Raw genomic sequence first — 22256 nt, 5'->3', positions numbered from 1 at the left:
TTATTCACTCCTCAATGCTCCAAACTACAATGTATACATTGGCTTGTGCTGCATTAAACAGAATGTTTGATGAAAGAAACTAATGTAAAAAAAAGGAATGAGCTGGGCACTGCCATGTGGAACAAGTACAGTTTGCGGGGGGTAAGCACTTCTATTGAGGAACAAATAAAAAAATATTTAAACGCCACATGATGGGGAGGTAGTCATTAGAAGGCCACATTGGAAATACACAAATTGTATAAATTGCATGTTTGGGTTTTAAAACAATCTTAAGAATGTTAGAAAATAACTTACAAATGTTTACTTTTTTTGTAAATGTTTAAAACTTTTTGAAAATGTCAAAACATTTTTAGAATTTAAACAGAAAAGAAAAATAATTAAAACTGAAAAAGGCTGAAATACCCTGGCAGGGGTCGGATATTCTCCTCAATGAACCATGGAATGTTTTGTATGTTGTAGAGGTGAATCAATAGCACAAAAACCTTAATCCAGTCACCATGTAATGTAATAGTACAGATGGTATGTGACCCAGACCAGGAGGTGTGAAATTTGCTGAACCATCCTGTTCTATGAACATAAAGCCATCTTTGGGGTCAGGAAGTCTGTATAGGTGTTACACATTACAATGAAATGGTTGAAGCTGTGAATTGTTTTAAAAACTTCAGCCTTCGGTCTTCAGACACCACATAAAACATGAGAGAATCATCCGGATAACAAATGACATTCACACAGAACATTCATTCACTATAAACACGTCTATTCTCATATTTCTATCATTAGGAAATTATTTGAGTCTTCTCACAAAGTTCCTTAGAAATTAATTCAATCTTCTAACTTAATAAAAGATCATTTCTCTTGTTCTTCACAGCTCTTGATGTGGATGAAACTGGAGGGAGTCTGTGGAGCAGAAAAAAGCAAGTTAACACCACAAAAACATCAGACCCGGCTTGTGCAGCTACGATGGGCCCGATTTATTAAAGCTCTCCAAGGCTGGAGAGAATATGCTTTCATCAGTGAACTGGGTGATCCAGCAAACCTGGAATGGATTTCCTAAAAGTCATTTGCTATTTGTTAGCAAATGTTTTCAATCCTGGACCAGATCCATTCCATGTTTGCTGGATCACCCAGCTTCACAGATGAAAGTGTATCCTCTCCAGCCTTGTTAGCTTTAATAAATCAGGCCCATAATGTTTAAAAGTTATGCGGGTCATGAGATAAACGTACATCACTTTCAATAGTTTCAGTGTCATTATAGATATTGCTAAAGACTCTAAGCAGTATGCTGACTGGAGTGGAGATAGCTATCAAACAAGATGTTAACATATCCTTAGAACTATGCATATCAGATTAGCAAAAACTAGAACTATTATATATTTCATTGGCAAGACGTTCCATATGTTACCCTGGAAATGAGTCCAGTCATTATACTTAATTCATCACCAGTGCGTAGACAGGGTAAAGGCATTCTTTAGAATATGGCTTGTTTGGGGACAAACGAAGGGCAAATATTGAGGGTGATAGTGGCAAATTGTTGTGACCCATACAAGACAGAATATGACCATCAGGGCTCCAAAACTGCAAACAAGCATCCAGGCTGGTACTCAAGGATCAAGAAGCATCATCCTGGTGCTGGACCGGCGGTTCCTTCTTTACTCTTGAGTCGTGTATCCAGGTGGGTCCTCCACTGATCAGCACGTATGTTCTAGTGATGGCTTGCGCAGTGACCGGGGGTCCAAAGGATGGATCCAAGGATTTGTGCTTGCCCTCCCCTGGGTCCCTGTAAATATTCTATGAGCCTAAGCACTGTGGCAGTCTAGACTCTCTCATAGAAGGACTGGGTCCTTGGGAAGATTTGGGAAATCTTTTATGGAATTTTAACACACTCGTGGCCTCTGATTTAATTTATAGAGTATATGAATTTTGTTGCATGATATAGAAGTGTAAGAAATATTGTATATAAGATAAGTTTGTGTACTATTCTTGTTACCAAGGTGAGGTTGGGTCAATACTCACTGCTGTGGTTGCCAGGCAAGCAGTAACGTTTTGGTAAACAGTCCTGGGAACACGATGTCAGGAGCACTGCAGCTACCAACTGAACTAACAATAACTGTGTAGAACCATCTGAGATTTATACTGTAATTTATACTGCAACTATGGGAAACTCCCAAAGATAGGAGGAATAACCCAGAGACCAGGATATTATTAAGAGAGAATACCCGTAGACCAGGAGATTATTCTCACCGGGCATCCAAATCTGGGGATGATCTCCTTGCACAGTATCTTAGCTACTGTCCTTGCCTTTTCTTTCCTAACTACAAAAGCTTCTACCCATCTGCTGAATATATCTGTAATCACTAACATTTTCTGACATCCATTGGAAGCCTTTGGCATGTGTGTGAATCTCACGTCATATGGTCCGGTGGACCATGTGCTGTAGGGAACCGAAAAACCTAATAAAGACAGTTGCAAAGTTGTATTGACATTAATCCCTCCCTTTGGGTCAACAACCAGTGATATTCCCAGAGATCCCATCAGGTCTCTTTCTAACAGGTTAACTGGACAACTAGGGAATACCTTGAATGAGTGATGTCTAATGTATTCTCCATGTACTGTACATATGGGAATATGAGGTGTGCGTCTTTAGGGGGGTGATGACTCCATTTATTCCCAAAGAGGGCCCACCAGGTATAGATGGACCTGACCAGGATGGGAGGACAGAACAAGTCGCTCCTGTGTCTACTAAGAAGTCTATCAGGAATTGTCCTACTTCTAATGTGATTAATGGGTTTTCATCAGCCTGGTCAGAGATCTGTAACAAAGTGGTGGTGACGTCTTCCTGTCTATACTCAGATCTCCTAATCTAAACTTGCTTCTTCCATCCACACTTTCCTAAACCTTCTAGCATATTCACTTACAGCTTCTCCTGGATTTTGCTTGCATGCTAATGCAGTGGCCATTGATTTCCTATCTCCGTGTAATCTTACAAACTCAGTGTTTAACTCTTCCCATAACTTTTATAGTGTGCTTTGGTTATGAGGGGATAATTATTTACATTTGCTTGTGCAGGAGTTGGGATAACCAGGGTTGGTATTTTGCTCAATTGGAAAGGCACATCCCCAATATACAAATGATATGAAATTTAGAGAAAGAACCCTCAAGTAGGAATGGATCGGGACATTTTAAATTCTCTGTTCCATTTTTCAGGTGTGATGTAAAGGGGGTCAGTGTAATAATCTCCTGGTCTACGGTTAACAAAATCAATAGTTTTCCTCGGGAACATTATAGGGCATTAACATATAACATTATATGTTTCTTATAGGGGTCTTTAGGTTCCTCCTCTGGGTTATTCCCCTTATCTTTGGGAATTTCCCATAGTTGCAGTATAAATTACAGTATAAATATCAGATGGTTCTACACAGTTATTGTTAGTTCAATTGGTAGCTGCAGTGCTCGCTGACATCGTGTTCCCAGGACTGTTTACCAAATTGTTACTGCTTGCCTGGCAACCACAGCAGTTAGGAATGACCCAACCTCACCTTGGCAACAAGAATAGTACACAAAATTATCTTATATACAATATTTCTTACACTTCTATATCATGCAACAAAATTCTTATACTCTATAAATGAAAACAGAGGCACGAGCATGTTAAAATTCAATAAATGATTTCCCAAATCTTCCAAGGACCCAGTCCTTCTATGGGAGAGTCTACACTGCCACAGTGCTTCGGTTCATAGGATATTTACAGGGACCCAGGGGAGGGCAGAGGTAGAAAAGAAAATTTCCACTTACCCTATCCTGGTCCTATTAGGGTAGGTAAATATCCCACTTCTGACACCAAACTGTTAAGCAACAAGGTGGAAGACACTTAGTAGTTAGTCAATAACAAGAAACTTAATTAACAACTTTGCAGAGCAAGTTGTTTCAAGGTAAGAAGCCTCAAGGTAAGGATGGAGCAAATATTGACCTACTACTAAAACACAAAAAGAACTTAACTTCAAGACTCAGCAAAATTACATTCCGTACAAGGGGTCGGGGTTCCCTACTTGAATTATACATGATTATAATCTAACCATGTGTCCCATGTGTTGTTTTTAAGTCTACAAGTCAATTTGTCATTGACCATTATCCAGTTAACTTTGTTTTTGGTGAACTTAAGTGGAATAATGAAAGCTTTCCAGTAACAAGTAATAGTAATCTGGGCTGCTAACAAGATATATTTATTAAGTCTAGTTAACTGTTTTGGGGGGGTATAAACTCTTATTGGGAAAAAAGTCACTCTCTATTGTTTGTCAGGCTTTTTACCTGGGTGACTGGGAGTATTAGGTTTAAAATACAAATCCAGTATCTCTGAACCCTGGGACATCTCCACCAAGCGTGAAGTACAGTGCCAGTCTGACCACATTCTCAAAAAACGAAGATACAGCGAGATTGGCTTTATGGATCCTAACCGGGACCAGGTACCATCTCATCATACCTTAGAATTAGCCTCTATTATTGAAGTGTCCAGCTATATTTTGGAATCGGACACAGATAGATCCTGTGATTCGTGCATGCTCTGCTCCACCTCCAAATCTGACTCCCATTGTTCCATATAGGAAAGTTTCTTATTGTGTAAGAAAAGAGTTTTATATACTATCGAGACCTTCCCTTTGGATTCAGTTATAAAACATCAGTTTTTTTAAAATCCCTTACTCTGGTAGGGTGATTTCAACCCTTAAAGTTTATTTTGAATAAAGGACCTGATTTGTTGATAACATAAAATTTTTGTATATGAAAGGGAGAGAGCGGAATAGGGAGGGTGCTGAAAAGATAAAGCAATCTGGGTAAAGTGTTCATTTTGATTGCAGCTTTTCCCCTGAACCAGGAAGGGGGGGGGCTAGAACGCCATCAGATCTGTAGCTATTGCAAGAAACGTGTGTGTAATTAGCTGAGTACAGATCTTGGTGGGAAGATGTAGTCTGAATGACTACATAAGTGACTGCTTTGGGTTTCCACGTGTACTCAAAATTATCTTTGAGTTGGGAGACTATGTTCGGGGGCAATGATATATTTAGGGCCTCCGATTTTGCTCTATTGAGTTTTTTATCTGACACCTTTAAAAAAGAAGCTCAAGTCTTTAAATAAATTAGGCAAGGACATAAGAGGGGAAGTTATATACATTAAGGCCTCATCAGCAAAAAGTCCACAATGTCCTAAAGGATCACATCGGATGCCCCTGATCAAGATTAAGCCTTACAGCTATTGCCAAGGGTTCATTTGCTAAAGCAAAAAGTAAAGGGGAGAGAGGGCGGCCTTGTCTGGTGCCTCTGTGGAGATTAATCAAGGGCGAGTAGTGTCCTTTAATTGCTATTTTGGTGGAGGGGGAGGAGTATAGAGAGGATATAATCCACCAAAACGCTGGGCTAATGCCCATTTTAAGAAGAAAATGTCTAGTTTGGTCCGGGCTTGTCAATGGAGAAGAAATCCCACCTGGCCCAGATCTATTGGTCTAGTAAGGAACCTAGACGCAGGGATAGGATTTTCATCATAATTTTAGGATTGCAATTTATTAGGGAGATAGGTATAGGTATAGCTATAATTTGAGACTCCAGAAGGGTCCTTGCCAGGTTTAGGGATAACACTGATTTCCTGCTTGGGTAAGCCACAAGGGCCAGGGGAACTATTCGTTTAAAAATTTTTAAAGACTTTTAATCAATTTTTAAAGCACACTTTCCTTCTCTAAGATTTTAGAATGGGATTTACGTAATCTTGGAACTGGAAGCCTAGAAAAAAAATGTTTACATTTTAGAATTATCTTTGGACTTTGGTTCTTAATAGAGCTTCCGGTAGAAGCTCTGAAATGCTTATAAGACCATTTTTGGGTTTTGGGATAATCTTCTATTGCCCAGCTTGATTTTTGGAATCAAACCCAGTGTTTAACTCTTCCCATAACTTTTTATAGTGTGCTTCAGTTATAAAGAGATAATTATTTACATTTGTTTGTGCAGGAGTTGGGATAGCCAGGGTTGGTATTTTGCTCGATTGGAAAGGCACATCCCCAATATACAAATGATATGAAATTTAGAGAAAGAACCCTCAAGTAGGAATGGATCAGGACATTTTAAATTCTCTGTTCCATTTCTCAGGTGTGATGTAAAGGGGGTCAGTGTAATAATCTCCTGGACTACGGTTAACAAAATCAGTAGTTTTCCTTGGGAACATTATCGGGGGCATCCTTGTTGTCAGGTTTCTGGGGGACTTTTTTATAATTCTTTACATGTTTCTTATAGGGGTCTTTAGGTTCCTCTGGGTTATTCCCCCTATCTTTGGGAATTTCTCATAGTTGCTGTATAAATTACAGTATAAATATCAGATGGCTCTACACAGTTATTGTTAGTTCAATTGGTAGCTGCAGTGCTCGCTGACATCGTGTTTCCAGGACTGTTTACCAAAACGTTACTGCTTGCCTGGCAACCACAGCAGTTAGGAACGACCCAACCTCACCTTGGCAACAAGAATAGTACACAAACTTATCTTATATACAATATTTCTTACATTTTATATCATGCAACAAAATTCTTATACTCTATAAATGAAAACAGAGGCACGAGCATGTTAAAATTCAATAAATGATTTCCCAAATCTTCCCAAGGACCCAGTCCTTCTATGAGAGAGTCTACACTACCACAGTGCTTAGGTTCAAGATATTTACAGGGACCCACGGGGAAGGCAGAGGTAGAAAGGAAAATTTCCACTTACCCTATCCTGGTCCTATTAGGGTAGGTAAATATCCCACTTCTGACACCAAACTGTTAAGGCGATTTCTTGCTGATCCCAGTTTGTCAGGCTTTTTACCTGGGTGACTGGGAGTATTAGGTTAAAAATACAAACCCAGTATCTCTGAACCCTGGGACATCTCCACCAAGCATGAAGTACAGTGCCAGTCTGACCACATTCTCAAAAAACGAAGATACAGCGAGATTGGCTTTATGGATCCTAACCGGGATCATGTACCATCTCATCATAACTTAGAATTGGCTTCTATTATTGAAGTGTCCAGCTATATTTTGGAAACATACACGGATAGATCCTGCGAGAGAGCGGAATAGGGAGGGTGCTGAAAAGATAAAGCAATCTGGGTAAAGTGTTCATTTTGATTGCAGCTTTTCCCCTGAACCAGGATTTGTATCCCGTTAATTCAGTGTTTTGCGTACCGTGTTCTTCATATTTTAATTGATATACTGGTACCCGTTAGACAAAATTTTATACCGATGTTTAATCGAAAATTAGGGGTGCGCGTTATACACGAGTGCGCGTTATACTCGAATAAATACGGTATTCGTTTTAAAATTTTTAAAGACTTTTTAATTATTTTTAAAATACACTTTCCTTCTCTAAGATTTTAGAATGGGATTTATGTAATCTTGGAATTGGGAGCCTAGAAAAAAAATGTTTAAATTTTAGAACTATCTTTGAACTTTGGTTCTTAATAGAGCTTCCGGTAGAAGCTATGAAATGCTTATAAGACCCTTTTTGTTTTTTGGGATAATCTTCTATTGCCCAGCTTGATTTTTGGAAGTGCAGTTTTGTGTGCCCTAGGATTCAGTTTATTTGCTGGAAGCGTGCCAGGTTTGTCTCCCCAAGTGAAACATTTATGTCTGGCCCATCTCGGTGTCTTTTCTGCTTTGGTTGTGAGGCAGAGGTTTAGTTCTGTGCACAGGGCTTCAATTGGGTTGTGTATATCTATGTGGGGATTCAGCTTTTGTTGTAGTTATAACTTGGATAGTTGTTTTTGATCAATGATGTGTGTGCTTGTTTTTTAAGTTTGGTACCCAGGGATATACTGTAAATTGCCCCTAATATGGGCATTTTGGCCTTCCAAAAGTAACATTTTATTGATTACCAATAGTCTGGCAGAGGGTGGGGTCACTGAAAATGTATTCATTAAGCCTCCAGTGTGATTTAGGGGTTTTGGAGCCTAGGCCTGTTAGGTAGAAAAGTACAGGACCGTGATCTGACCATGAGGTAACCTTGAAAAGCATAACAATATTGAAAAAAAAAAAAACAAAAAGGGCCAGAAAACCTGATCAAAATGGGAGCGGGACCTTCATAACTAGCATAACTAGAGTACTAGGCCAGAAGTTCATGAACTCTTCCTTCTTGGGGAAAATTGGAAAATTGCACTTGGGAGTAGATGGGAGAAATTGGTGACGTAGCTCCACCTGCTGGCGATCTGTTGGTAGGATCCACAGAAAGGTCCTACAGTAGATTTTCTTCTTTTAAGCAAATGTTGAAAATGCATAAAATTTTCTTTAGTATTTGAAACATAGTCTGAAGGGGAAGGCCCAGCGGCATCTGGAGCTGTGAGCGAGAAGTGCCTAAAGTAGAGGTTTAAAGGACCTCTTTTTTGTATCATGGCTGGGGAGAGATCCGCAAAGATCTGTATCAACTAACCTTTAATAGCCAAGACCAGAGTGGACCGAGCCGCTTTCATTAAGGCATCTTTAATATGAAAATTGTGAAGCTTCATTATAATGTCTCTGGGGGAGCCACCTATCCGTGGTGCTGTTGCGGCTCTATGTAGCCGATGGAATTACAAATTTAACCCCCCTAGCGGTATTCCCGGGTATGACTCGAGGTGGGAAAAATTGCAAAAAGCGGTAACCCCGAGTCACACTCGGGGTAACTTTGGGGGTCCCTTTTACTTTAGCCCCGCGATCCAGCGGCGATCGCACAATCCCGCTGTGATGGCGGGGTGCTTCTCCGTCAGGGGGCGTGGCCGGGCAGGAAATTTAAAAGCAGATTACGGAGTAATCAGCAAATGACCCAAAGATTTAGAGGCAAAATTGCCAGTTTGGAAATGTATTATTTTCCCCTAGAGGGCAACCCATATGACAGGGCATGTATTCCCCCTCCCTCCAGGCACTAGATGATATTTGCTGGCTCACCCAGGTTCACCTATGATAGATAGTCTATCTTTAATAAAGAGCTTTAATAAATCAGACCCAATATGTCAGCTGTTTATGTTTTGGAGATCCTAGAGGGCACCTGTCCTTCAATTTGGCTACGGAGTTAGACTTTCAAAATAAGCAGTGAGGGTCTCCATGTGTTATCCTTTTGATTTTCATTTCACTATTTCTGCAGGAAAGAGAATAGGAACAGCTATCATACAAACATACTATCATACTTTTATACAATACAAAATTAATAAAACCAAGAAATGAGTATAGCACTGGTGTAGATCTCCATATGGATTACTCTCTGAGTGAGGTAGTCCGGAACTTCTGGGCTTCACAGAAAACCAGTCCAGTCCAGTCCAGTTCCTCAGGAAGAGGAGATCTACAATCATGAGGGTAATTAATATTGTAATAACCACTAGGGATGAGTGAGCAAAAGGATTAAATTCGGTCTCGTGGCGACTTGAGCCATTCTTGCTTACCAAACATGTAAGAACAGCCTTTGTAAATTCGGCCGGTGAGACCGATCTGTTGGGACCTGCAAGACCAATCAGGGGAGCCTCTCCCCTGATTGCTCTTGCAGCCCTTTACTAGTTGTATGTGTTCTTGGATAGAGTTTCTCTATCCAAGAAAACACGGGTCCCCATGTTCCTGGATGGAGAAACTCTATCCAGGAACACATACTACAGGGCGGCAATAGCAATCAGGGGAGCGGAGAATCCCGATTGCTGTTGCAGTCCTGTACAATGTGTTCCTGGATAGAGTTTCTCAGTGTAAGTTTCACAACTTGCTGCTCATGAATGAATGCTTGCGTTAATAAATAAACAAGGCCATGGGAAAAATCTGATGATTTTTCCCACGGCCGCGTTTATTCATTAACGCAAGCCGCATGACACTGAGAGAAGGAGTATCGCGGCTGCATTTATGACTGGAGCTGTGAGAAGCCTCCTCTCAGTGAGAGATCCCCGGGCACTACAGAATAGAATGAGGCCTCGCCCTCATTCTGAGCTGTAGTGCCCGGGGATCGCTCACTGACAGGAGGATTCCCATGGCTGTATTTATGAATGCAGCCGGGATAATTCTCCTTTAGTGATTTCAGATAGTTTTGCGAACCCATTGAAACTTCGAGGAAATGTTCGTGACAATACCAGAGAGAGTCTTGCTCATCCCTAATAGTCTCATATTCAATCAATTGAATCATTTTTACCATGTAAAATTGTTTATAAGAAAATAAAAAAATACATGAATAAATAGATCAATCAAAAAATGAACTTACATCTATGTGCTGGGTTTCCAGCGACCAACTAAAGGCTCATCTCTCATAAATGGTTTATTAGGGCACAGCAGGGGTGGGCAGAAAGTTGATGAACATTCCTTTAGGATAAATTTAATTACTCAAAGATTGAGGGAAAGAAGTGTTTATCAAACATAATCCTTTTTTATATTTAACATATTTAACAGAGCTTTTTATTTATAATAAATTCTTAATTTCTTTTACTCTGCTCCCTTTCCCCACTCTTATTAAATATTAATAATATACATCCATCCCTTGTAACAACACGGTTTCATTCCTTCCCATATACAGTATCTATCCATTTGTTCTGTTGTTAATTGCTCAACATGATTGGTTATAATTCTGTCCTGCATTTGCGCCACATGCTCGATGACACTTCTATGAGGGGAACTTTCACTTTTCCATGTTTCCTTAGCAATATCTAACAGTCCCCTGGGATGCCTCCCATATAATAATTCAAAGGGAGAGAATTCGGTTGAGGATTGGGGTACCTCCCGGATAGCAAACTTCAAATAGGGGAGTAGACAGTCCCAGTTTTTCCCGTCTCTATCTACTACCTTCTGCAGAATCTGTGCTTTTAAAACGTTCTACCAAGCTGTCTATTTGAGGGCGATACACCGATGTGCGTACCTTTAAGAGTTTACAAAGTTTAGTCACCCGGGAGATAAACGGGGTTCCTTGATCAGTAAGTACCTCTTTGGCCACACCTACTCGGCTGAAAACTTGGAACAGCTCCCGGGCTATGGTTTTAGCCCAGGTATTTCGAAGGGGAATTGCCTCAAGATCAAGAGTAGCATAGTCCATTATGACTAGGATATATTGATGGCCCCTAGCTGACTTTAGCAATGGGCCAACTATATCCATGGCAATCCTCTCAAACGGGACCTCAATGATAGGGAGGGGAACCAAAGGGCTATGAAAATGTGGCATTGCGGCAGACAACTGACATACAGGACAGGAAGCACAGTACATCTCCACTTTCTTGGTGACCCCTGGCCAATAAAACCTCTGGACTATTGGCTCTTTGGTTTTCTCAGTCCTTCTTCCCGGCAGTGATAACAAATAACATGTTTGGCTCCCTCCTGGGGGGTTAGCGTTCTCAGTCTCTCCCGCCATACATTGACTGTAGTCTGTCTATTACCCTTAGCTCCCCTTTTCTCGCTCTCTCCACCCCCATCCTTTGGTTCACTCTTACCTACAGCTGGGGATGGTCTGGTCTTTGGGTGGAAAGTCTGTGAGTACTAAAGGGAGGTGTTTAAGTTCTCGGACACCAAGTACCTTTCCACTAGGTCCACCAGCTTATTGGCTGTCAACGGGTCTCCATGGCTCCCCCACTTTTGTATGGAAACAGGCAGGGATCTAAGGAGGCGGTCCATAACTACCCCTTTCACAATTTGAGGTCCTGACAACAGTTCCGGTTGTAGCCACTTCCTTGTTAGATGTATCAGGTCATACATCTAGTATCTGGGAGGTTTTCCTTCTCGATAGGACCAGTTATACACCCGTTGGGCCCGGAGAGCCAAGGTGACACCCAGCCGTGCCAGTATTTCTGCCTTAAGGCGGACATAGTCGCTTGCTTCTGACGGCTCTAGGTCATAATAGGCTTTTTGGGACTCTCCAGATAATAGCGGGGCCACTAACCCTGCCCACTGTTCACTAGACCAACTTTCCCTCTCGGTAGTTCTTTTAAATGTGGTCAAAAACACCTCAGGATCATCATCCGCAGTCATTATTTTAAAAAACAGGCTTCCCCAAAAAACTGGCAAACGCCCACCACCACTTTCGGCGTCAGCCTGCTCTCGTAAAGATAGATAAAAGATATATATGTATAGAATTATTGTAAATACATGTATAGATATATATGATAGATATATAAATACATATGAATATAGTCCAAAAGATATATATATTTATAAATATAGATGTATTTACATATATTAACTATAGGGATTGCAATTATTATAGATATATTTACTTCTTGAAGTATATATTTATATATGTATCCTCTACTTACATGGAATGTTTTTTTTTTTAATTGAAAATCTGTTTACTAGTGTACAAATGTAAAGGATCGTGTCAATAAATACTTATAGAAGGTCCAACTGCAAAAAAAAAACAAACATCCAATTTTGCAGACTGCACAAATGCCAATTGCATTCGAATTTGTATCAGCTGTGCGCTGAACTTTGAGCATATACAGGGATGTTGTCTAACTGGATTTTTTCCTTTGTCTTTTTCTTTTCTCTTGGAGGGGCTGTTGTTTTGTATGTTATCTTAATTAATTTATGTTGCTGTATTTGATACTTTGCTTACCATTTATCACGATAGCTGCTTTTGTTTTTTAAACTTTGAATGTTTCAATATCCATTTTGCAATTTTGAAGTCAATGTTAATGCTATGTTATTGTGTTTGTGGCCATATTGTGTGATTTGCAATAATCTGCCTTTATTACCACTATAAAATCCATCACCATCAGGTGTGTTAGAATGAGTATGCAACTCAGCTGGACAACTAATTCACAACCAGTTTGGACAGCAAGTGGAAGTGTGTTTGTATACTTTGTAATAGTACTAAGATCAGGCAGCACAGCACAATAAGGACAAACCTATAACACAACTACAAATGAACACAGGAGTTGTGTGGCTGCAAATCAACATGAGTGAAAATGTCAGACTATTTATAAAATTATTTAAAAAAAACCATGACAAATTATTCAGAAAAGGACATAATACATTTAAATACCAATATGTGACAATGGGACAAGGGCAACAAGTAGCAGTTTGGAGTGGAAACCATGCAGACATTTGTACTCAATACTTGCAGAAAAAATGACAAAATATTGCTGAAGAATTGTCAAACAACAGAAACTGAAATTACAAACCAGGCACAAAAACATTGCAGCAACAGATGAAACTAACAAATAATGACAATTACAAAAAATCTCATCAATGCATAACATCCAAGCAAACCTCCCACAAACCATTCCAGTTTAAATAGTACTAATGAAAATGCACTGACCTTGCCCAAAATGCATGCACAAGGGAATTGAGATATGTAAAATATCAATTATTTTTTATATCATTAGAGTAGTGTGTGGTGGATATCTCTATATTTTGATTGTGTCTAACTCTGGTTTGTATACAGGTAATTAAATAAAAGACAGAAAAAGAAATAGTGTTCGGCACAAATATTGAAAATATAATTTGTAGTACAAGTTTACATACAAAAATATGAAAGAATTATAGCCTTTTTACCCATAAATCATAATATTCCCTTATGATCTCTACAGGATTTAATACATTTTCACACAGAGTTACAAAAAACAATTACAACCTTTTCTCTGTATGTCACAATAGTTTCTTGCGATACATACAAAGTTTTGTTCAGGCCTGCACTATACAGGTTTCAGCTAATATTAAGCAAATATACATCACCATACAATGGTTAAGTAGGTATGAACCCACTCATATCAACCGTAGTACCCTAAGCGTTTCACCATAGTAGGCTTCCTCAGGGGTAGTGATAGGTAAATAAAAAGTTCTCTATGTATACATACGGGGTTTAGGTGATATAATTCAAAATATGGCTTATTCTTGGAGGAAAAATGAAGTGAACCTTAGAATAGAGATGATCTATTGAAAAGTTCAGAGGAAATAGGGTAGTGTAGTAGAATCCCCTATATAAGTATAGTCTCTGAAAATGAAGTAGACTCTATATTTTAATATGATGCTGAATGGTAGCACAGGTCAATCAAGTCTCGGTATCCAGGGATAAGATAGTAAATAATCCCTAGCAGATGCAGTCAGTAAAATAGGTTTGCCATATTTGCTTCCACAGTGTAGGTACTGGATTCTATAGAGAAATCTCATCCTAGTGGTGCTGGAAAGGATTGTTTGCTTGTTTAATGGCTGCATCTTTCTCTCTATTTCTCTATAGAATCCAGTACCTACACTGTGGAAGCATATATGGCAAACCTATTTTAATGACTGCATCTGCTAAAAAAATTTTTACATAGATTTTTTATTTTCATGTTTATATTTTAAAATTTGCTTATTCAAATATTTATAATGACACAAAAAAACTATGATACTGGTGCAAAGAAAAATCATTTTATATATATTTATTTGTTGTCTTTATTATTATTTTTTTTTCTGTTTTATTTTTCATTCAAGATAAACTAAATAAAAAAAGTAAATATTATCAGTTAGCTGTGACTCAGAAGCCCCGGGGTAACATCACAAAAAGGAGACCATCTGCAGATTCAGGATGACCATCAGACCAGTAAAAGTGAAATGAGCTGCAAACAGAAATCCCTCCGCACCTACAAAGATATAATATACAGGATGACTGTACAACCTGCACATGTGGAATATTATGGATGTATTCCACATATATCATTTCCAATTGCCTTCCTGTTTATATTCCAGTTAAATATTTTAGGGATGATGTTTAATAAACATATACCAATATATGACCACACCATGGGGTATTGGGTGAGTATGTTTTAATTATTTTTTTTGGGTGGCTTATTTGCGGGGGGGGGGGCTTATTTTTCATTTTAACATGAAAAGGGGGGGCTGTCTTATTTGATGGCCCTGCCTTATCATCGGGGAAACACGGTAGTTAGTGAGATTGGGTTTAGAACCACTAAGACAGAGAACTTTCTATTAAAAGAAGAAACACCCAGCGCTGAGAATGATCTTGTGCTTCTGTGCTACTAGAATTCTGGAGCAGCTAACAGGTGGAGATAAGAAATAAAAAGATAGCGCTTTGGTAAAGGTAATTTGGGCAACAAAATAAAAAGAAGGATATCTGGCATGTGCCAGGGCTTAATAAGAGAATTGAGTTTTATAAATGTAGCCAGTGCAGTGCATTTTGCACAACAAGATTGTTTGGAGATATACGTATATAGCACCCTATATTCCTTTAGTTATACATACACTATAGGTTATATACCAGTAGTTGGGTTTTATATTAAGTATAATTAAACAATGCTGAAAGGGATGTGTGGGAATGTTTGTATGTTCTCTTTGTCAAGCCACCACCTAGGGGTTCCAAGGATTTCACACATGGACAATGGACAAACATCAAACAAATGTTGGAAAATATATATTGTTTCCATAATAAAGATGATTACCAGTGGGGTCTTTAGGGGTAATAAAACAATCAAGCCTGAGTCAGCAGGAGATGGATGAATAGCTGGACAGGTAGGTTGGAATGATGGCCCATCTGGACCTTTGGCTGATAAATACAGTAGATGACTCCAGCGGGTTTCCTACGTCACACCTCAGATATTTCAGGTCCAGATTCCAAAATTAAATTAGCTGGGAGGTCTATTAAATTCCTGAAGTTACATTAACCAATCCCAATCTGGGGGGGGCATCAACCAAGAGTCATCCTATAGATCACACCCCAACCCAAGATCTCCCAAGACAGGGAGAATGGAGCTCTGTCTTTTCTTGTTATCTTCTTAGGGAATCAGGCTCCTGGGGTACCCATTACCATCTTAACAAGATATCCCTCAACGCAATCTTATATGGTCTTATATGTGTCCATGTTATGGTTATCTTGTTTTGCTGTTATGTAATTGCTGGAATTATGTACTAACCATTATTTCATTACTATATTACTATATACTTACTGTATATTTTGTTGATTGAAGTTCCTATATCTTTATCAACCAATACTGCGGTGTATTTTTATGTTTCAATTTGCTCCTTAAATAAACTGTTTGAGTGACTAGCTATTATTTGTGCATGAACCTTCATTTATTGAACATAAATGTGCATGGATAGGGTTATATATTATCCATATTTATGCAGATAATATTCATAATCAACACAAAGCATACCTGACCAGGTGCAAAAAAAACTGAATTTTCCTTGCATTATATGAATATTATCGTTATTAATAAACAGGATTTGTATAGCGCCAACATATTACACAGCGCTGTACATTTAATAGGGATGTGATTAGAATAGTAAAGTCAGCAGAGTTTCATCCTATTTACTAAGCTAAGTGAAATAACAAATTGACTTTCCGCAGACCGTACAGACTTGCAGCAGATTCCCTGAGGACTGGGGATTGTCTTTATGAAAAGAAAGGTTATGAAGATATTTTTGAGACACAGAATACAAGATATAAAAAGTTTGCAGATGAATAGCACGTATTCCTCCATCAAAATCACTCCAAGATAAGTCATGACAATGCGGTGTGCAATAATTATGTGTAAGATCTTTGATAAGATCTATATCGCCCTTTGTACACATATGGACATATTGTCCTGATGAAGATTTAGCTGAATGAGTCGGATCAATGAGGTTTTTGTGACGTCCCAAGCCTCCTGAGGAAGCAATGCTTGCAAAACGCGTTGAGAAATGAAAAATTGGACTTTTTTTGTTAACATTTATAGTGATATAATCAATAGAAAAATTGTCGCCTGATATCTCATGTGTGCCTTTTAATGAATATTAAATTAGGGTTTTTTTTAATTAGGTGATGTATAAATATTAACATCTTTTGGTGCCTTAAAAGTCCAATAAATCTACAAAACAAACAAACAAAATCTACAAAACAAACACATCCCTAACTATGGATGTGGCATCTGAATGTTATAGCTATTCCCCAATTGATCATTTTTTATGGAAATTGTTGACATTGCCAAGGGAATAGCTTTTATTCCTTAAGTAAATCAACCCCATGACACCCAAAAAACTTGGTTGCAGCAGACACTGGTGAGTTGTTGGCGGAACATACAAATTCAAGGCAATTTTCTACTATCTGGTGTATCATGAGTTTTATTGGTGACAATTATTCACATAAGTATTTTTTGCACTAGTTACGGGGCAGATGAATGACAACCTGCAGCCTGTACCCTAGCATTATTATAACCCTATCACCCTAGGGCTCTGGGCTAAGATTAGGGTAAAAGGGTGTTAGCAGGCATTCGGCATTTATATAGCTCTGACATATACCACAGTGCTGTACAGAGAACACTGAGCCAGTCCCATCAGTCTCTGTACAGAGGAGCTGACACTCTAATGTTACCCCACAGTCACACACTGTTATTATACATTTATATAGCTCTGACATATACCACAGTGCTGTATAGAGAACTTTTGAACCTACATAATTTACATAGAACATTCTGGGAAATCTGCTCTTTTTATCTGTAAGGCCACTCTGCTTCCTTTTCTAGTGAATTTCTGAAAGTAGTTTTTGTTGGTTATGTAATATTAGGAAGCAGAACAGAAAATAAAAAAAAATAATAAAAAAAAAGTTTATTTTCTGAAATGTTTTGGAATTTGCAATTGCCTTTTTGGCCCACATAAGTTTGTTTTTTTGGAAGGTGGCTGAAACGTGCATTATATGTTGCTGCATTGCTGTTGGGTATCGTAATCCAAGCTAATCGGAGTCCTTCTTAAAAGCAGTGTCATAGTATAAATATGCCTCTAATGCCTAGTGATTTGGTACTGTGTATCTTCCTGCCCACCCTGGTGTGCCCAAAGACGGCAATCTGGCAGTAACCAGCAGCACAACATCCCCACCACTGCTTAGATTAACACTGCTTAGACTTCTTACTCCTTAGACCCTGCGCCTTGGCCCTCCTCAGGGCTCACGCCAACTCTGTGCAAGCTGTAGCACCCCCTTGTAGCCATGTTTCCCCAGGCGTGACACTTTACATATATCACTTGCACTGAAATGCATTTTTATTTTATGCCATCATCCAAAATTGATCCTTACCTAGGCAGATGTAAAGATGGGACTCCAAATATACAACTGCCTTTATATCACTGGGGGCCATGGAGAAGATGAGGGCCTTAGGTAAATTAGCCATTTTGCCTAATGCTAAAACTGACCATGAACACCGGAAGTCGGTTTCATTTCCCCTCAGTGTTCTGTTATGTGTAATTCATGGTGAGAGTTCTATTTTCACCCCATGTCTAATGGAAACAATAGGCTTCGGATGGTCATTGTATGTTAGGTCTGGGCTGAGCAACAAAGGTCAGTGAAGCCCAATGGGATCTGTTGTCACCATAAAAGTTGTCCCTATTGGAATACTCCTCTATTCCTGCTATGGGGATTGATAATCAGAAGTCATTTTCATATGTGAAAGGGCCTCAAAAACAGTGTCACCCATACAAACCAATGGTGCAAAAATGACTAAAGTCTGCTTTATACCACCATTAATCTCACTGCTAAATCCAATTATCCACCAGAGTCCACCATTCCTTCCAACCAATGGAGCCCTAATCAATGAGCTAATATCTATTAGACAAATAGAAGGCACAAGGACAGGCAGACATACAGTGTTATGCAGTCCTTACCTCCAAAGTAAGCGCAGTTGAAGTAGCTGCAGAGTTGGGCGGTGGTGTCCAGGTCATACGTGGATCCTTTCTGATCTATCTTGTTAAACATTTCTCCAATGGGAATCAGGACTTCTTGCTCCTTAAAGATCGATAAGCCAGTGATTTTTACACCTTAACAAGTTATGTTAAAAAAAGGGTTTGTTCCAAATTGTTCAGCAGTTTGGCTGAGCTTAGAAGAAGATGAAAACCGAACAAAACGCATTTGTTTATCTACACTTAGAGGACCGATCCTCAACCCCCTGCAGACCTCTTGGGGGACTTCTTGGTGCAGACTGTTCTCATCATCTGTAAGGCTTGGGTCAGGTAGGAGTGAAGAGTTTTAAAATGGAAATTGTTCATGTAGAAATTCCTAGACGTTCCCACAACTGAGATATTTTTATTCACCTGCTTGTAAATGAAGTGTGGACCATTGTGTACAACACAAACGCTGTGCCATAATTGTGATTAAGATTGGGAAAGGCTGAACTTTTCTTTTCCCATACATAGCTAGCCTGGTACCACATAACTGCAAATTGGTTGTTCTTCATCTCTTCCTGTAGTGTATTGTGAATTGGCTGCAAATTCCGTGTAACTTTACCTAATCAGACCATTTACAAATGCTTTGAGGACGATGATAAACCCGACCAGCAGGGGCACCCTCACATCACTGATGTTCCTTAGTGTTGGTGGAGCTGAAAGACAAAATGTGTAACAACAGAAGATATTGTTACTTTCATTGAATGATCCAGTGTATTTGTATATGTCAAAGCTGTCAAATCAGCCACCAACATGGAGACATTTTGTATGCCCTCCATATTTGTAAATGGCTTTCATGTTTCTTAACAGCCTCCATATTTTTAGATGGCCTCCAAAATTACGCACTTGTACCAGTAATTCCGTCCAGCTCCCTCAGGTATAAAGCGTCATTTCCAAAGCCCAACTCTATTAATGAAGCAAAAGCATGCTTACCTGAATCATAAGTACAGCTCTGCCACTTACTGCCTGAAAAAACAAAACGGAGACAAGTGAGAGAAAGAAAATACAAGAACTTCTACACAAATTGTTTTTATCATTTCAGTTATTTTTTCCTGTATATACTAAAATTAATTCATACCATAACTAAGAATAATGTTTTAAACAACAACATGATTTAAAACAGTATTTTAGATTTAGTGAATTTTGCAGGTTTTCAATTGCAGTCAAGAGGTGGTGCTCTCCTATATTTTCCTTTTTAAGGTTCTCCCTAGTTCCTTTGTTGTAAACAACCCATAGTTTACAGAGCTCTGTAGCTCAGGTTGACATTTCAGCAAACATGTAATAAATCATGTGACCTCCCCACTATACAAGAGTAATTCAGTTAAAAGAAAGAGGGCCTGATTTATTAAAGCTTCCCAAGGAGGGAGAAGATACACTTTCATCAGTGAACCTGGGTGATCCAGCAATTTCTTAATATGTTAGCAAATGTTTCCAATTCTGGACCAGATCCATTTCAGATTTGCTGATTCACCCTGGTTCACTGATGAAAGTGCATCCTTCTTCAGCCCAGACAGTATGAAAGGAGTATCTCTCAGGCCCAGACAGCATGAAAGGAGACATCTTATACATATTAAAAGAATAAATAAAAGCAGCCAAAAAAAGATTCTTTTTTTAAAGAGGCACTGTCACTCATTCATATAAAGCAACAGTGATATTGTAAATGATCCCCCAAACTTCAGATACGCCCCCTGCTTATGTCTCTTTTGTAGTCAGAACTACAATACTAGATGCTGAACCCTAGAAAGGGGTACAACAGCACTCCCCAGTCATGTGACAGTGCTCAAGACCAGCCATTGGAAAAAGGGGATCCCATACTCATCTATAAACCCATCAGGAAGAGGTTTTATCAACGCCTTTCTGGCTGCCCACGTTTCAGAAGCGTCTATCCAAGCCACTTCCAGCTCTTTGTTTTTCTGTTATTCTGCCATGAGTATATCTGGTGCCAGGGACTCCATTTTATCTGCACATCCAACATATTGGTCATCGTCCTGTCATAGTCCTGGTAAATTCCCAGCTGGACGGGCTGACTCACAACCTGCACAAAAAAAAATGTAAGATCCAATGTAAAATGTTGAGCTGACCATACACATTACAACCTAACTAAGCTACCCATTTAGTATATGCTGCATGCTTGCTAGATCTAGAGGTTCATTCAGACTTGTCCATTGCGGGGCATCATGGCAGCCCACCATGCAAGTTAGTGGATTGCAGCACGATTGTATTTAGTTTTCCCTTTGTTTTTGTTGTCCCCCGTGTCACCTGTGTATCCTGTGTTCTGCTTGACCCCCATGTCACTTGTCTCGTCCCGTGTCTATTGCATTCTCCTGTGACTTTGATGACCCCCGTGTCACCAGTGTCTATTTACTGGTTTTCTGGTTCTTAACCCCTAGCTTTATCCTGACTTCACTTGTTTGCTGCATGCCTTAATCTTGGCCTTCTTTGAATATTCTCCTGCCTGTTGTCTTTGTACCACATTTGTGGATATTTGCCTATTTCCCCTATGCAAAGTTAAAACTTCTTACTTTATTTCACCTAAAAGAGTTACGGTAACTTGCACTGTTTAATACTGTCATTGCATTTTATGTATTGTAATATATATATCCTGTTCATTATCACTATATTTACATGGCTCTGTGGAATACTGAGAGACTATTAGAAAAGCTGGTAATTTTCCACAGCTGCCATTTGGAGGGAAAAAAACAGACATTGTTTACCACCATGTTTTGGAGGGAAAAATCCAGACTTGTTTACCATGTTTTGGAGGGAAAAATCCAGACTTGTTTACCACATTCTGGAGAGAAAAACAGACATTGTTTACCACCAATTAGCAGACAGCCTGACCTTTTAAATGTCTGGTTGTAGCTCTGTTGATATTTCTGGAAACTTGTTTTTGTCTGGAAAACCTGATGTGTCATTTCCATTGGGTATCATTGAAGTTCTAATGTAAGTCTATACCATACAGGAGCTGAAACAATGTATCTGTTTGTGCTGATCTTCTCCACTCTACCCTCTAGAAGGTTCTATTCTGCAAAAACTGTATATAAGGAGAGCAGTCAGAGTCCCTAGTGTGTTGCAGTTAGGGAGCAGTGCTTGGAAGAGGATAATCTGCCAGATTACTGAGTGACCAGAAGAAGGCGCTGAGACGGGGATACGCTGCCACAGACCCTGATCACCAGCCTTGGACCAGGGTACCAGCCTTCTAAAGAGAGAGGGACAGCTAGCTCAGGCCTTTTCTCAGCATCAAACCCTTCCCCTGCCACGGAGTAGAATGGAGAAGCCAGCCTAATGCCTGGCCTGTATTGTTTTGTACCTGAATTCCTCCAGTAAAAGAGCACCCTGGTTTCCTGCAGACCCTAACTCTCTGGACTTATTTCCCTTTGGGGTGCACCACGCCTTACCACCCCTTCCGGAGAGCAGCAATACGTGGTGACACCTCGACGGTGTCTGGGGACCTAGCCTAGTGTTGGGACACACCTAACCCGGCCACTGCAAAAGAAAGAGGAAGAGATAGAATAAAGGGGGGATGGAAATCTACGTAATCTACAGAATCTACGTAACTTGGGCACTCCCACCAAATATGGTACAAGGTACCTAGCGAGTCGCAACCTTGAAAACACATAGGACTCTGATCAGGTTTCA

The 22256-nt window shown here is 39.4% G+C and overlaps 1 protein-coding gene across 1 annotated transcript in view; it reads left to right on the top strand.

The window, feature by feature from the left end:
* LOC140323618 (protein kinase C delta type-like) overlaps positions 1 to 22256 on the top strand; it is a 95350-nt gene that overhangs the window by 13564 nt on the left and 59530 nt on the right. The gene's annotated exons all lie outside the window — the stretch shown is intronic.

This window comes from Pyxicephalus adspersus, chromosome 1 (assembly GCF_032062135.1).
Source record: "Pyxicephalus adspersus chromosome 1, UCB_Pads_2.0, whole genome shotgun sequence".
NCBI classification, from domain to species: Eukaryota; Metazoa; Chordata; class Amphibia; order Anura; family Pyxicephalidae; genus Pyxicephalus; species Pyxicephalus adspersus.
This window is presented reverse-complemented; position numbering and strand designations above follow the sequence as displayed.